Source organism: Dermacentor albipictus, chromosome 7, assembly GCF_038994185.2.
Source record: "Dermacentor albipictus isolate Rhodes 1998 colony chromosome 7, USDA_Dalb.pri_finalv2, whole genome shotgun sequence".
Taxonomy (NCBI): Eukaryota; Metazoa; Arthropoda; class Arachnida; order Ixodida; family Ixodidae; genus Dermacentor; species Dermacentor albipictus.
The window spans coordinates 124,123,108-124,139,100 of record NC_091827.1 but is presented as its reverse complement, the minus strand read 5'-3'; positions in this window follow the sequence as shown (position 1 = coordinate 124,139,100).

Here is a 15,993-nt window from a genome sequence, read left to right as displayed (position 1 = left end):
GGATGGCACGGAAGTCAAATGGCCAGACTCAGAAGAAACATGTTGAGCGGGTGCCATTACTAATGAGTTTGAACTGTCATCCCAGTTATAACGAACCTTGTTAATGAAAGCATGATCGTATCTCAACTTCACAACAGAACCGCTGTCCCGAAAAGAGGCTGATGCATCCCAGATTTTTTTCCGAATTAACCGAACCCTAAAAGAGAAGTCTTCTTTAATAACGAAATTTGAGCCCTTGAGTTTTGAAACGTTCCTAAGAACCTCGGATTTGTCGCTGAAGTTAGAAAGTTTAAGAATGACGGGACGAATGAAAGCAGTGCGTGCTCTACCGAGCCTGTGGCAGCGCTCAATACGAGGGCAGCTAGTATTCAGGTGCTGAGTAAAGACAGATGAAACTGCAGTCATCAGGGTGGTAGCGTTTTCATCCATTACTTCAGAAATACCGTGTATTATCAGATTGTTTCAACGAGAATGGTTTTCAAGGCTATCATTTTTTAAGACCAAGTCCGTTACCTCAGTAGTCAAGGCATTTATTTCAGCACGTAAATCACGCACTAAACTAGAGTCTTTGGACATAGGAGTGGATTCTAGTGCATGAACACGTGACTCTAAAACATCAAAGCGACGCGCGATTGACTGTTGAAATGACTTAATTTCCGCAACATCTCGTGCCAACTGAGTCTGCCCCTCCAATAATTTAGAGAACATATCGGATACCGAAGGGTCGTTTTTATCATGGCTATCAAAGGAAGGGCGAGCATCGTCATTCTCATCGGGAGCAGAACCGGATGCACGCACTTAGACCGAGGGCCCGGGCCAGGGTTGATTTCCACATCTCCGCTTAAGAGGAGACAACTTGCGCAATACAATGCATGTGAACAGCAGGATACAAGACGTTGTGGGCAAGGGAGCAGCAGCAGAAAGCAATCATCGGATCGGATACACTCGGTATCGGAATAGTAACATACCTGCACGAAGAGCAAGCAGCGATTAAACATCGTGCCGGTGCCGCTGCAGCCTAGCCCACTGAAGAGTCGATCCACGCGCTGGACATTTATTGGCCTCGAGCTCCACCACTGGAAAAGCTGGCGCCACCGTCGGCGTGACGTGCTAGGAGGGATCACGTGGACATAGCGGCCGCGTCGGCTGCTTCGGGCGCGCCGAAGCGAGCTGAAAACGAGCTTAAATTCTCTCGTACGCTGCGGTTTTCATTTAGTGGCGAAATTTACCCGCTTCGAGTGTCTCCTTTACAACGCTTGAAAGCACTACAATAGGTAGTGGCTGCCTTTGAAGGCGCGCGACATGGTAGGCTACTGCTCGGTGCCGCAGGGCCGGACGCACGTAACGGAGGCCGGTGTCAGCCTTATTCGCACGTAGCCGCAGGACAAGCTGGGTGAAGCTTGGCTCGCGAAACATAAAACCGGTAAACAGTCATCGGCTACAACTCGGGTATGCAGCAAGCCAAGACGCGAGGAAGATTTCTGCTACGGCGCCCGGTCCGCGACGTTCTGAAAACGCGCACTGAGACGCTCGCCCGAGTCCGCTGCCCGACTAATGTAATGACGGTTTAGTCTATGAACTTGTGATATTATAGATACTGGCAAGTTCAGTGGAGTGGAAAGGCAGCGGTAAGAAGCACATTTAAAGAAAGCATGGCATATGGTCATGTTTGTGTTATGAATTAATGCACTGGATTACAAAAAAGGAGCAGCGGGAAATTGCGCGCTGAGAACGCCGATAAACATACAGTGCGACGCAACTCGAGGAATAATATTGAAAGGTCAAAGAATTTAGAAGAAAAAAATGGCTGTGGCTTAGGTAAGGTTAAGCCCAGGATGCGAAGCATACTAGCCTTTATTTTAGTTGTTGAACCACTGTTTAGCCTGGTGAACTGCTGTTGCTTGGCTATATTTGGTTCGGCTAGACGAAGAAACAACTCATGCATTACTTCTTCGCCTTCAAGAGTGGAACGCGACAGCGTTCCCGTCGACCCGCCAAGGGGTGTAAGTCAATGGGCTACAGGGCAGCGACTACGCGCCCCGCATTGGACGCGGTGAGCGTCGAGCAAAGCAGCGTTCGGCGCGGCAACGAAATGTGCGCCTGAGCAAGAGACGCACGCCTTAGAAACAGCTCGTTTCTAAGGCAACACCGCATTCACTAGAGGCGCTTTTGTACCGCTTTGAAGCATCGTACTTGTGGCTCAGTGGTAGCGTCTCCGTCCCACACTCCGGAGACCCTGGTTCGATTCCCACCCAGCCCGTCTTGCAAGAGTTGAGCCAAAGCCACTTATCCTCTGTCGTGACGTCACGGTGTCACGTGATTTCATGGCGACACCGCCGCGCCTGAGGAGCTGGGTTGAGCTCTCGTAATATGCTTCGCATAAAAAAGATTTAATCGTCGCGACGGCACATCATAGTCCCGTAGGCGTCAAGCCTCTACAATGAAATTATTTTTGAACAGCTTTGATAGCGCCCACGCAACAATGGTTGCTTGTATACTGTCAAATGCTCATATTCTGCGGCCTTAAGCTCATGGCACGGTGCGAAAACGCGCGCGCGGGGAAAGCGAAACAGTGCGCGGACAAGCATGCAGACGCGCAGTCGGTCGCGGCGAATCTGCGCGATCGCTGCATTGGGGCTTCATTCTATTACGCTCCATTTAGTTATACAAACACTATAAGAACATATTTCACATAGTTTGCTCTCAGCGTTTACCTGCCTTTCACGCAAGAAGCCGGTTCGGGAGACTCCATCGCGGCGACCGCGCGCAGTGGCGTTCACTGTACGTATTCGGTAAAGAGATCGCGGCTGTAAACGATTGTGTGCTTTCAGTTTGCCAAAGATTATTATTTAGACAGTAAGAAACTTCTCTCGTTTCGGAAGTACTTACAGAAATGTCCGTGAGAGCTCGCGCGTGGTGTTTTCAGTGAGCGCTGACAGCAAAACCTATGAGGAGCGCGCCACGTGATCCCTCATACTACGCCAGCGAGGCGCTTCCGATAGAGGGCGACTCCGTAACTCCTCGCCGCCAATACCGTCGGCTGCTGACGTCACAGATCGAGAGTTGTCGATGATTGGCTGATCAAAGGACAGGGCATCGGGGTGACTGGCATGCTGTAGCTCGAAGTGGGACACACCGAGGTAATCACGTATGGTAGCGATAGCGCAGTTCTTGGGCAAGCACTCGATGACGTCCACGTGCTCGACCGCCAAGGGAGCCAAGTCAGACGAAGCAGTTCCAAGCCATGTGACGCCGCAAAAGGGGGGTACAGCAAGGAAGCCGAAGAACTGCATGAAGAGCAAGCAGCGATTAAACATTGTGCCGGTGCCGCTGCAGCCTAGCCCACTCACTCACCAGCCCACTGGGTGGGATGGTGAGTAGGGTCATGAGATGCGAGAAGGTGGTCGCTTCGGAGGAGCCTCATGAAAAAGCCACACCTTTCTTGAGGTCTGCGAGAGGCCATGCAGTGATGGCAAAATGTTTAACAAAACAGGAAAAGTAAGAGCAAAGGCCTACAAAGATGCAGACATCTTTTGCTATGTGGCACAGGAAAGTCTTTGACAGTGGACATTTTTCCTGGGTCAGGTTGGATTCCAGAAGCATCGACGAGATGACCAAGCACAGTTATCTCAAGGTGGCCAAAATGGCATTTTATCGAGTTCAGCTGCAGGCTAGCCTTGCAAGAAACATCAAGAATGGTTAAGGTGTGTGCTGAACATAGACTAGAACCAGGGGCGTAGCCAAGGGGGGGGCTTATGGGGCTTCAGCCCCCCCCGAAATTTTTTCGTGCTGTCCATGCACCGCCGACCAAAGCGACCCCCGGCGCCGGAAATCACTCTGGATTTTGTCTAGAATGTCTTTTTGACGCTCGAAAAGACATTTAACCGTAAAGATTGCGAACTCGGGCTCGATATCGTGGCAACGCCCATACACCGGCAGTCACATAACGCCAAGCAGTCCCATCCGAGCACAAAGTTTCAAGGGCGCTTTGATTGTGAGCGGGCTCGCCGCGGCATCTCACTGAGGCCACGAAATCTATGGAGTGCATGGATATCAATTGCGAAACTTTATGGGTATAAATCTAATAAGCTCTTGATGTGAAACGTGCATTGACATTTCCAAAGTTGTGCTTTAAATTTTCAATTGCTGAACTTTGTGGGTTTAATGTTGTCTTAAACATTTGACACCAAAGGTCGACTGACTTTTCTAAAGTCTTACATCGGAACATACAACGAGACAAGCCACATCAACACACTAGCAGACGAGTCGACAAAGCACGCAGCGTGGTCCAATGAGACGATGCGTTGGGGTGGTTCATTTGTGCCGTCATGTCACATAAAGAAATATGAACATTTTTTTTAACCTACGCCAGAACATCCATGTGAAGACACTAAAGCCAGTCAAAGTAACTACGTTCTTATTTATTTTTTCTACTTTGACTTTTATTCGCCGAGGACACATTGAGCCCCTTCAATTTTTTTTTTGTTCTCGCTACCCTACCCGTAGGCTGCCAGAGCGAGCCAGAGCGCATATGTTTTTCTGGTATGGCCCCGACCACCGCGCGGTGCACTTCGGTGGGCGTTCGGTTTGCTCTGGCCGAGTGGATCTTCACCTGACAGAGTTTTGGAAGCTTTCTGGCTAGCAGACGAGAAAAAAAAAAACAATGGTCGCTCGCCGCCGTCACTGTGGGGACTCGAAGGATTGCACCGCGTTCCTTGAGCGGAACCTTTCCGGAAAGTCTTGTTTCGCCGGTGTAGGATACTGAGCAGTATGCGTATGGTTCTCAGTGGGCCAATCGACTCATGTTTACTTCGGTATTAATTCCGTAGCCCCATTAGGTGCCCGATGTAGGCATTCGATTCTGGCCAACATAGTTTCCTATGCGTTCTTTTTTTCATTTCGGCGCCTCCACCCCACAGAAAAAAAATACATTGTTGCGGCGCAGCGAATTGTCGCATGGTGAAAGTTCGAATTTGATACTTCTTTTACGGAAAGTAATGGGCGACGGGACGCTTCAGTTGCCGGATGCGTTTATTATATTATTTCGACAGCAATTATATGGACACTCCAGGCGCATTCCTGCCGTCGCCGTCGCCCTCATGTTTCGTATAAAGTCCAAGGGTGATAACATCGTGACAATGCGCTGCATGCAGTATGTGCGAGTGAAAGCGTAGGAGGGCAGGTGGAATGGGTGAGCCGACGATGGTGGCTCAGTCTTGTGTGCGCAAAGGAGAAAAGCGGGGAGCAAACGCGCCACCTTCCGTGATTGTGCAACATGTTTATTTGCCTTGTTTGACGCATTACATACAGTTACTTTTTCTCACATACATAGACTCATTGGATACTTATACGTATACTTAAATATCTTGTTGCGAGGTTTTGTGTATACAGGCAGTGAACTTTGTTTCCAGTGACACTTTTTTGTCCTTTATCAAGCCGTATTTTCGCATTTGTATATCCCATTGTATCTGCATTTCTAATGTACGAGGGTGAGTCAAATGAAAGTGCGCCTACCCTAACCGCGCAATAATGGTTCGGTTCATTATCTGCGAGGCATGCGCGTAGGAGAACGGCATGTCTCATTTACAAAAGTGACACGCAGGTGTGAAGATAACTGTTCTTTAATGCTCTCATACACTGGGTTGAATATGGTTGCGTCACATAATGGACACTTCAAAAGTTGAACAGCTTGGTGTGGCGAAGTTTTTGACAGCTAAAGGTGTTTCCAAAACAGAAATTAATCGCCGTATGGCTGCCGTTTATGTTGAACACGGCATTTCATTGACCACTGTGAAGCGTTGGAGCAAACGGTTTAAAGGACGTTGTAAAGACATTCAAAGACCGGGCAAAAACCATCGTGCAATCACCCCCCAAAACAATTTTAAAGGTTCATGAGCTGATGAAACAAGAACGGAGGATAAGCATCGATGAACTGGCAGACCGTGTGAACATCAGTCACGGTTCGGTTCACGCCATAATTCATGAGCTTCTCGGTTATCGGCTCTTTGGTGCGCAATGGATCCCTATGATTTTGATCCATCGCGAGAAGACGGAGAAGTTTCGCGCTGCCTTGACTCATCTGATCGGGTATCACAATGAGGATGACGACTTCTTGTTTGCATTTGTGATCGGGGACGAACCTTGGTGCCACTACTACGAGCCTGAAACACGACGGCAAAGCTTACAGTGGAAACATTCGAATTTACCACGCCCAAAGAATGCAAAGGCCATCATTTCCGCTGGAAAGGTGTTGTTGACTTTTTTTTTCGGTCGTCAGGGTCCATTACTGATAGAATTTGCTAATTCTTGAGAGGCTATCAATTGTTTCCGATATTGTGAAACGCCAGAACGGCAGTGTGTCGCAATCAAGAACGAACAACGTGGAAAATTGACGAATGGGGTCATCTTGTTCCACGACAGTGCCTGTCCCCACGTCGCTTATGTGGTTAATACAAAACTGGCAAAGTTCAAGTGGGAAATGCTGCAGCATCCGCCATACAGCTCCGACCTGTCACCTTGCGACTTCTACATTTTGGGGCAACCGAAAAAAGAGCTCAAGGGAACCAGATACAGACTTTTTGAAGCAGCAACCCGAGGAGTTTTATAAGACGGGAATCACGCGACTCGTTAGTCAATGGGACAAATGTCTAAATTCTCATGAAGACTACTTTTAAATAAAGTACCCCGTTGTTGGCTCACATTCATTTGACTTGCCCTCGTATATCTTGCAGAATTCCTGCTTTTTATACGTGCCCTCTGTTGCGACTATGACTTCGGTGCAATTACTCACGATACACGACCGGTGACAGCTAGTCCTGCGTAATACATTAATACAAATTACAGCGTCATTGAGATTTTTCACTGGCCATCGCATATATACAAGAATGTAAGCACGTTTCTTAAATGACAAAGTTTCGTTAACATATTTGTCCTCAACTTGTTCAGTTCATTGCCTTTTAATTTTTCATATCAGAGGCATGCACTGCTTTCCTGGTTTTGAACTGATATAGTTCTAAAGTTTGTGTGATATTTTCTTTACTTAAATAGACAAAAATATGGAAGCATTGATATCAGTTATTTTGGGCAAAATTTTTGGCACATACGAGTATATTTTTTTGTGAAAAAATACATATTTTATTGTTTTGACTGTGCGTAGCGTTCAAGAATTCGTTTGCACCATCTTTGGCAATGACAATGGAGTTATTATTCATGGATTTGACCCCTTGACAAATTGTTTAAGAGGAAGCCTTAGCTCGGGCCCAATCCGATGCGGCCTATTCAAATACTTGTAAAACGCAGAAACGCTTTTCTTAGATAATCCTGCTAATCGCTTTTGTTGAAATTCGTTGCATTTGAGAGAGAAAGTTCAATCCTAGTTCTGTTGGAAACACAACTTCGATTTAGGGCCTGCATTTTGTTTAAAATATTTTGAAAAATTCGAAAGTTTGAAAAAATAGAAGCACGACGTTTACAAACTAATAGCTATGCATGAAGAACAGACATTGTGGTTCTGTAAACGGCATCTATTATAACAGTCAAAGCGGACAAGTTTGCTATGTCAATTTGTATCTTACGTGAATTGGTTACGTTGTGTACAAGGGTTCTGCACAAGCCGTATTTCCACAATACTAAATTGTTTTGAGATTCATGTGTGACATATCCATTTTGTCCGTTGTAGATGTACTATTAGATGCAATTCACAGAATTGTGATATCATTTTTCATTGTTGAGTCACGGAGTTTTAAGCTTGATAGTTTCGTTTTCTGAAAATTTTTGATTTCGCCAATTTGTAATAAATAATTGACCACCTAAATGAAAAATTCGAAACCAGTAGTCACTAGAATTAAACTTTTTCTTTTAAATGCAACAAAACTCCTCAAATTTGGTGAAGTGGTTGCAGGGAAAAACGAATTCCCCTTCTACATGTATTTAAATAGGAGCACCCGAGCTAAAGCTTCCTCGAACACAATTTCTGGCTACGCCACTGGCCCCATATATATATATGGATATATATATATATATATATATATATATATATATATATATATATATATATATATATATATATGTATATATATGGGGCCAGTGGCGTAGCCCCCCCCGAACAAAATTTCTGGCTACGCCACTGACTAGAACACCATAACATCATCCAGGTAAGTCACCACCTAAACTCTAGAAATATAGAGTACATCATCTGCCCAAAGCGTTAGATAAGCAAAAAGGCACAACCTTAAACTGCTAAAGTCCGTCAGAAAAGACTGGGAATGCGGGAGATAGAAATTCGAGACGATGAGCAAAACGCGAACAAGAATGCAGGAGCCTCCTGCATTCACCTTGTTCACGTTTTGCTCAAAGTCCGTCAGGCATCATAAAGGCTGTCTTTTCACTTATGAGGTCATCCACAGCAATTTACCAATATCTGGACTTAAGGTCAATGGACGAAAAGTACTGGGCACTATAGAGACAATCAAGGGCTTTGTATGAGATAGTGGGTAGACATCCTTCTTTGCGATGCTATTGAGGTGGTGATAGTCGATGCAGAATCTCCACTAATATGACAGGTGACACTCTGGAACTTGACAATGGCTCAATGAGGTCTTTTTCTAGCATCTTGTCCACTTCTGCTTTGATGACTTAGTGGTCCAACGCTGAAACCCTGCAATGTATTGTATCAATGTATTGACCAAGCATCTCCAGTGTGGATATGATGTTTGACAACAGATATCTGGCCCAAGGGACGGTCATATAAGTTGGATATATTGGCTTATGGGTGGCACAGCAAGGGGACTGAAGAAGAGGAGAATGAAGTTCGTCTCGAATCGCGCGTCACCACTTACATTTCATAAAGTGCAAACGCTTGGGTCTTCATTCAGTGTTAACTACAGCAGGGTATGCGTGACAATTTGGTGGAGCTTGCTGGGTACACTCTACTTATGCAGGAGACCCCACTGGGCAGCAAGAACCTTGCCCCACAATTGGAGTTGACTCCAGTTCACCGCACAAGCCGACGAATCTGAGGCCTCACCACAGAATTCGGAAACCTCCAAGAAAAAGTGATGACTGCGACCACTGCTGCTGATGATGATGATGTATGGGGTTTTATGGCGCAAGGGCCAGGAATGACCAAAGAGCGCCATGTCTGTGGTAGTGCGTTCGCAGTGTAATTATGATTACTATGAAACTGATGTGACGTGACTGTAAAGTGGCCTTAAAATATACGCTCTAAAGTGCATAAAATCTGTATAATAACATTATGGCGATGACGTATGGCTTGTACTATGAACATTTAGATGCATTTAAAAAGAATGACACGATAGGTAAAATATATCCGATTATAAGAAATCCTAGAGCACTACTGCCTCCTTAGAGCCCCTGAAACACAAGGGCCTGGAGGCATGTGCTATGCAAAGCAATTATCGCAGCGGCATCCTCTAAGGTGAGGAAGCGCTACGAATGCATGGGACTAATAACATGTAAGACCACATCTCTTAGGAAACCTAGGACTGTGCTTGTATTAAAGAACGGTTCTGGACCGAGGAACATTACAGGATGAAGAGGAATGTCCTGCCTGTATGCTAAGGAAAAATGTCTCATTATCTCAGATTCGGCTTCCCGACACTTCAGAAGGACGTGGAGCACGGTCAGCCTCTCCCCGCATCTACCACAGGTTGGAGGTTCACTTCCAGAAGCAGATAATTATAGGTGCCAAATGTGTGTCCTATTCTGAGACGACAGAATAGGACATCTGTTCGGCGCGATTTAGAAGTAGAGGACCACAATCCTAAGTGTGGTTTTATCAGGTGGAGCTTATTATCCGTTTCCGCGTCCCACATCTGTTGCCAGTAATCTCGCAGCCTCCTTCGCAAGAAAAGCCTCAGATCTGTGACAGGCGCCTGAGCGGTAGGGTTAACAGCTTGCGATGCGATTGACGTGGCCATCTCGTCCGCCAGAACGTTACCCTCAATGCTCCTATGGCCAGGCACCCAGCACATATAATGATACGCTGGTTAGATCTGTACGCTATACACAAGACGGAATATAGTTCATTAAGTACTGGATTTTTGTGTGTATAGAGTGACATCAGGGCCTTCACGACACTAATAAGGGAGTCTGTATATTGACACGTGTCTATCAGGCGACCACGTTTCGCCGCCGAACAAATGTTATCGCACAGCGCGGGACGCGCCTGCATGTATATCCGAAGTTTCTGGAAAGTTATCGATGCTTCTATCCGCTGTCTGTTGTCGCCGAACCTCGTATTATCTGATTTCATCGCGTGACGCGAATGGTGTAGAACTTTGTGCAAGGCACGCGGGTTGTAGGGGTTGGAGGACGGGACTTCGGGATGGAAAACCCTAAACTTGGGAGGGATTTATTCTACATTCTATACAGGGAGGTGAGCGTCAATTAACAGTTGTACAGTCATTACGGGCCGGCAGCAACTCGGACGCTGCGGCCCGCGGCAAGAAGTTCGAGAGAGGTGAATCAGGGAATCAGGGCATGTCCCAGAATGCTCAGGTCTCTCTGGAAGGCTTCTTATAAACCCTTCGAGCACTGCAAGTCACGTCATGTTTGACCAATGGGAGAGTCCACTCCGATGACGCCACTTTCAGCCAATGGTAGGCGCCCGTGTCGTGGTGTCACACCTGGCGGCTTGCTGCGGTCTAGCATCGCAGACTGGCAATGCACTTCGAACAAAGAGAAGGGGAGGGCTGCACCTGCTTCATTGTCGGATGCCCACCTGCTAATCCCGGCGGCGCACGAACTTGTTGGCATGTAAACTCGTTGCCTTAAACTTGTCTGCTCGGCCGCTTCTCTGGAATGCGCTTTCCTGCTTCTGCATTCCTCAATTAGCTGTGCTGCAATCCGATGTGGTCTGGGGAACTCGAAGTAATCGCAGGAACCAGCTCCATATCTAACAGCTCGTCCTCGCCCCGGTTGTTCTGAATGGCCGGTGAAATCAATTCGCTGGCCATGAGGAACGCTGAAAGAAGCTGCAGGGTACTGGGGTCGAGCCTCGTTTGACGAACTTCGGGATCCTTGGCCCTGGAGAACAGACGTCAAACAAACAAAACAGCACAGCGCTGCACCACGCGTAAGCGCAGGCTCTTCACCCCTGACTCGCCAGACTATTACTGAGTCAAAATCAACCCTGATCTTTTATTTCCCCAATTTCGACAAAACAGTTCCAACCACCCTTCCAAACCGCTATCCATTTCTCCCCGAATGCCGACAAGACCAGAGTACTATTGTTGTTGCAAAACAAAAGGGTCGTTGACGATGCAAACAACAAATGAAAACAGCCGAACATAACTTAAGTGGCCTAACTACACGAACAGCATGTTTCCAATCTATCGCAGTGGCGTACATATCGCACATATTGGTGCCACTGATCAATCTGGTCAACCTCACAAGTACGTAATCACAAGTGCACCAGCCTTGTGGTCACTAAACAGAACGCGTACTTGCATTGTAGGCAAACTTTTCATTCACGCTTACTCACGTTTCTTTCCTGAAAGTCCTACAGGACACGTGACATAAACGAACAATTAAACTCGCGGGACTTACACACTCCGCAGAACTCTTAAAATGATGCGTCTTTCTTTTTCTTTCCACGCACGCTCACTAAAGAAGTCAGAATACGGCTGCCCTCCACACACACTAGCAACCCAGTCATAAAGTCTGCTTCCTTCCGTCCACACAGGACACGCGCTAATGGAACTAAGAACGCTTCGCCGTGCAAATCATGCACTCACTGAAATCTACGCGCTTAACCTTACAAAATTCAAAAACGCTTAAAAAGAAAGAAGGTTAAATAACACACGCGCTTTACCATAGGCCTTTCGACGATAACCTTGACCTTCAGGTTACTCACACACACAAAAAAGCCTATCTACTTATTAATGAGCATCTCGCGAGACTACATGTTTACAAAAAACCGCGTCTTTCAAAGCTCGAGCCTCTCTAACAAAACACAAACAGAGCTCATACCTTACACATTGAAAGAAACTCTAGTCTCAAATCGCGAAAAACTTTCCGATGCTCAAAATAAAAAAAACAAGACATTCCATTTCTACGGAAGGGCTCTTCGCCTCCCTTTCCAAACGCTTATGTCTGACTCATACTCTGAGCCGTCCTCGCGGTGGTCGCGGCTTGAAAGCTACTCTGGCTGCCGAGAGACAACAAAAGGGCTGACTAACTATCAGCTCCCCCAAGACGTTACGGTCTCCTGCCAATTTGCGTCCTCGCGCCCCGCTTTCAACACAAACTCGATTGACCGCGTCGCTACTCCCCACCTGGTCTCGTCCTGCCACTTTGCGTTTCTTCGAACTGCACGCTGAGCTATGAAAAGAACTACGGAATGACGAGGAGTTTAACAGCCTCGTGCCCTCTGTCCGCGTCCGTGCAGAACATTCTTCGCGGTCCCCCTTTGACCTGTGGCTCGAACGTTCTGGATGCGTCAACATCGTCCTAGACGACCGCACCTTTCTTTTCTCCGCGCCCTGCCTTTTCGCGCTTGTCGCCGTCTTTGGCTTCGCTACATTAGCTACCGCATTCCGATCTTTTCGGCGCTTCTTTCTGCGGCGCTTTCTCCTCGAACTCTCTTTCATGCCGTCATCTCGCGCCTCGTGCTGGCCGTTACACATCTCGTCGGCCCAGATCGGTCTCTTACCCGCACAGTCTGATTGATTTTCATTTAAATCAACACTCTCTCTGCCTCGACTGGCGGACAGCTCAACCGACTCTGGCACAATGCAGCAGGCTTTACTCGAGTAAGACAACTCGCACTCTTGCGAACTGCCCTCTGCTACATTGCCCAGCTCACGCTGTGCATCGGCACACAGCCCGTCGGTATCGATCGCTGTCTCACGCGCACAGTCCGAATGATTAACAACTGAATCATCCCTATCTAGGCCATCTAGACTGGCGGAGAGCCGCACCGATCCCTGAACAATGCAGTTGTTCTCTCGTGAGCTACGGAGCTCGCCATCCCGAGAACTACTCTCAACTGCATCGCTCAGTTCGCACTTCACTTCTGCACGCACATCTGACCTGACATGGGTGCTCGCGTCTGTCGCGTCAACAGTACCCTTTTCTTCGCTAGCAACCTCGCTAACATTACCAGCGACGCACACACTCGGTAACTGTGCCAATTTGTTCGCAGCTGGCCTAGCTGTCTCCACAGTCATCTGTTGGCACAGCACCTCGTCGCTCTTACTAGGGCCTTTAACGGCCTCTGTTGCCACTAAGGCATCGTTAGCGGCTAGCCTTTTTCCTTCACTTATAAATCTGCAGCCAATCTCACAGGCACTACTCTTTTCGTCGGCTTCTGGCGAAAGTCCGCTAGACACTTCCTCATTCTTTCGCTCCGTACTACCTACAGAACTCTCAGACAGCCGTTCTCTCTGTGCCAATAACTGATCACAATACTCTATCTCTTTGATCAGTGCTGCCTTCTCTCTCTCATACTTTTTCTCTCGCTCAAGCTCGCGTTCCTTCTCACGTTCGTGACGCTGACACCTAAGAGTAAGTTCTTGAAGCTCCTGCTTCCGTTCATTCTCGCGTTCTTCACGCTTAAGCTCACCCTTAAGTTCACGACGCGCTCGCAAACGTACACGACGCACACGCTCTCGTGGTTCCTGTATCACTTCCCAAGCAAGCTCAATGCTTTTCTCATCATTGCCACTATCATTAATCGCATTTATTATAGCTGGCGTTTCCATCCGTTCGTCCGCCTCAACTCCCAAATCGTCGCACACCAACAACAAGTCTAACCTCGTCAACCTTCTAAGATCCATGGCAGCTGCCCCGACAGGTGGTTAGAACTGTTTTCCTTAATTAATTTGTGCAAACACACAATGCAACAAACTCCCGATTCCCAGAACTATCAAAATTGAACACACAACCTTTGAGTCTGGCGAATCATAAGGAAAAAAACCACGCGCTCACTTACGGTTGCAGCACCCTGCCATCCGGTTCGCTCGTCCGCTGTCGCCGGTTCCTCCGGACTCCCTGGGTCGAAGGCTCGCTCCTTCTTCGCTACACCCAGTTTCTTCGGACCTCTTTCGACGAAGGCTCTCTCTTCTTCGCTCTTCCCGGTTCTTTACGATCTCTCTCGACGAAGGTTGATCCGTAGCGCTGCCACCAGCTGATGCATTCGGAGGCGATCCTACCGCTGCCAACCAGATGTAGGGGTTGGGGGACGGGACGTCGGGATGAAGAACCACAAACTTGGGAGGATTTATTCTACATTCTATACAGGGAGGTGAGCGTCAATTAACAGTTGTACAGTCATTACGGGCCGGCAGCAACTCGGACGCTGCGGCCCGCGGCAAGAAGTTCGAGAGAGGTGAATCAGGGAATCAGGGCATGTCCCAGAATGCTCAGGTCTCTCTGGAAGGCTTCTTATAAACCCTTCGAGCACTGCAAGTCACGTCATGTTTGACCAATGGGAGAGTCCACTCCGATGACGCCACTTTCAGCCAATGGTAGGCGCCCGTGTCGTGGTGTCACACCTGGCGGCTTGCTGCGGTCTAGCATCGCAGACTGGCAATGCACTTCGAACAAAGAGAAGGGGAGGGCTGCACCTGCTTCATTGTCGGATGCCCACCTGCTAATCCCGGCGGCGCACGAACTTGTTGGCATGTAAACTCGTTGCCTTAAACTTGTCTGCTCGGCCGCTTCTCTGGAATGCGCTTTCCTGCTTCTGCATTCCTCAATTAGCTGTGCTGCAATCCGATGTGGTCTGGGGAACTCGAAGTAATCGCAGGAACCAGCTCCATATCTAACAGCTCGTCCTCGCCCCGGTTGTTCTGAATGGCCGGTGAAATCAATTCGCTGGCCATGAGGAACGCTGAAAGAAGCTGCAGGGTACTGGGGTCGAGCCTCGTTTGACGAACTTCGGGATCCTTGGCCCTGGAGAACAGACGTCAAACAAACAAAACAGCACAGCGCTGCACCACGCGTAAGCGCAGGCTCTTCACCCCTGACTCGCCAGACTATTACTGAGTCAAAATCAACCCTGATCTTTTATTTCCCCAATTTCGACAAAACAGTTCCAACCACCCTTCCAAACCGCTATCCATTTCTCCCCGAATGCCGACAAGACCAGAGTACTATTGTTGTTGCAAAACAAAAGGGTCGTTGACGATGCAAACAACAAATGAAAACAGCCGAACATAACTTAAGTGGCCTAACTACACGAACAGCATGTTTCCAATCTATCGCAGTGGCGTACATATCGCACATATTGGTGCCACTGATCAATCTGGTCAACCTCACAAGTACGTAATCACAAGTGCACCAGCCTTGTGGTCACTAAACAGAACGCGTACTTGCATTGTAGGCAAACTTTTCATTCACGCTTACTCACGTTTCTTTCCTGAAAGTCCTACAGGACACGTGACATAAACGAACAATTAAACTCGCGGGACTTACACACTCCGCAGAACTCTTAAAATGATGCGTCTTTCTTTTTCTTTCCACGCACGCTCACTAAAGAAGTCAGAATACGGCTGCCCTCCACACACACTAGCAACCCAGTCATAAAGTCTGCTTCCTTCCGTCCACACAGGACACGCGCTAATGGAACTAAGAACGCTTCGCCGTGCAAATCATGCACTCACTGAAATCTACGCGCTTAACCTTACAAAATTCAAAAACGCTTAAAAAGAAAGAAGGTTAAATAACACACGCGCTTTACCATAGGCCTTTCGACGATAACCTTGACCTTCAGGTTACTCACACACACAAAAAAGCCTATCTACTTATTAATGAGCATCTCGCGAGACTACATGTTTACAAAAAACCGCGTCTTTCAAAGCTCGAGCCTCTCTAACAAAACACAAACAGAGCTCATACCTTACACATTGAAAGAAACTCTAGTCTCAAATCGCGAAAAACTTTCCGATGCTCAAAATAAAAAAAACAAGACATTCCATTTCTACGGAAGGGCTCTTCGCCTCCCTTTCCAAACGCTTATGTCTGACTCAT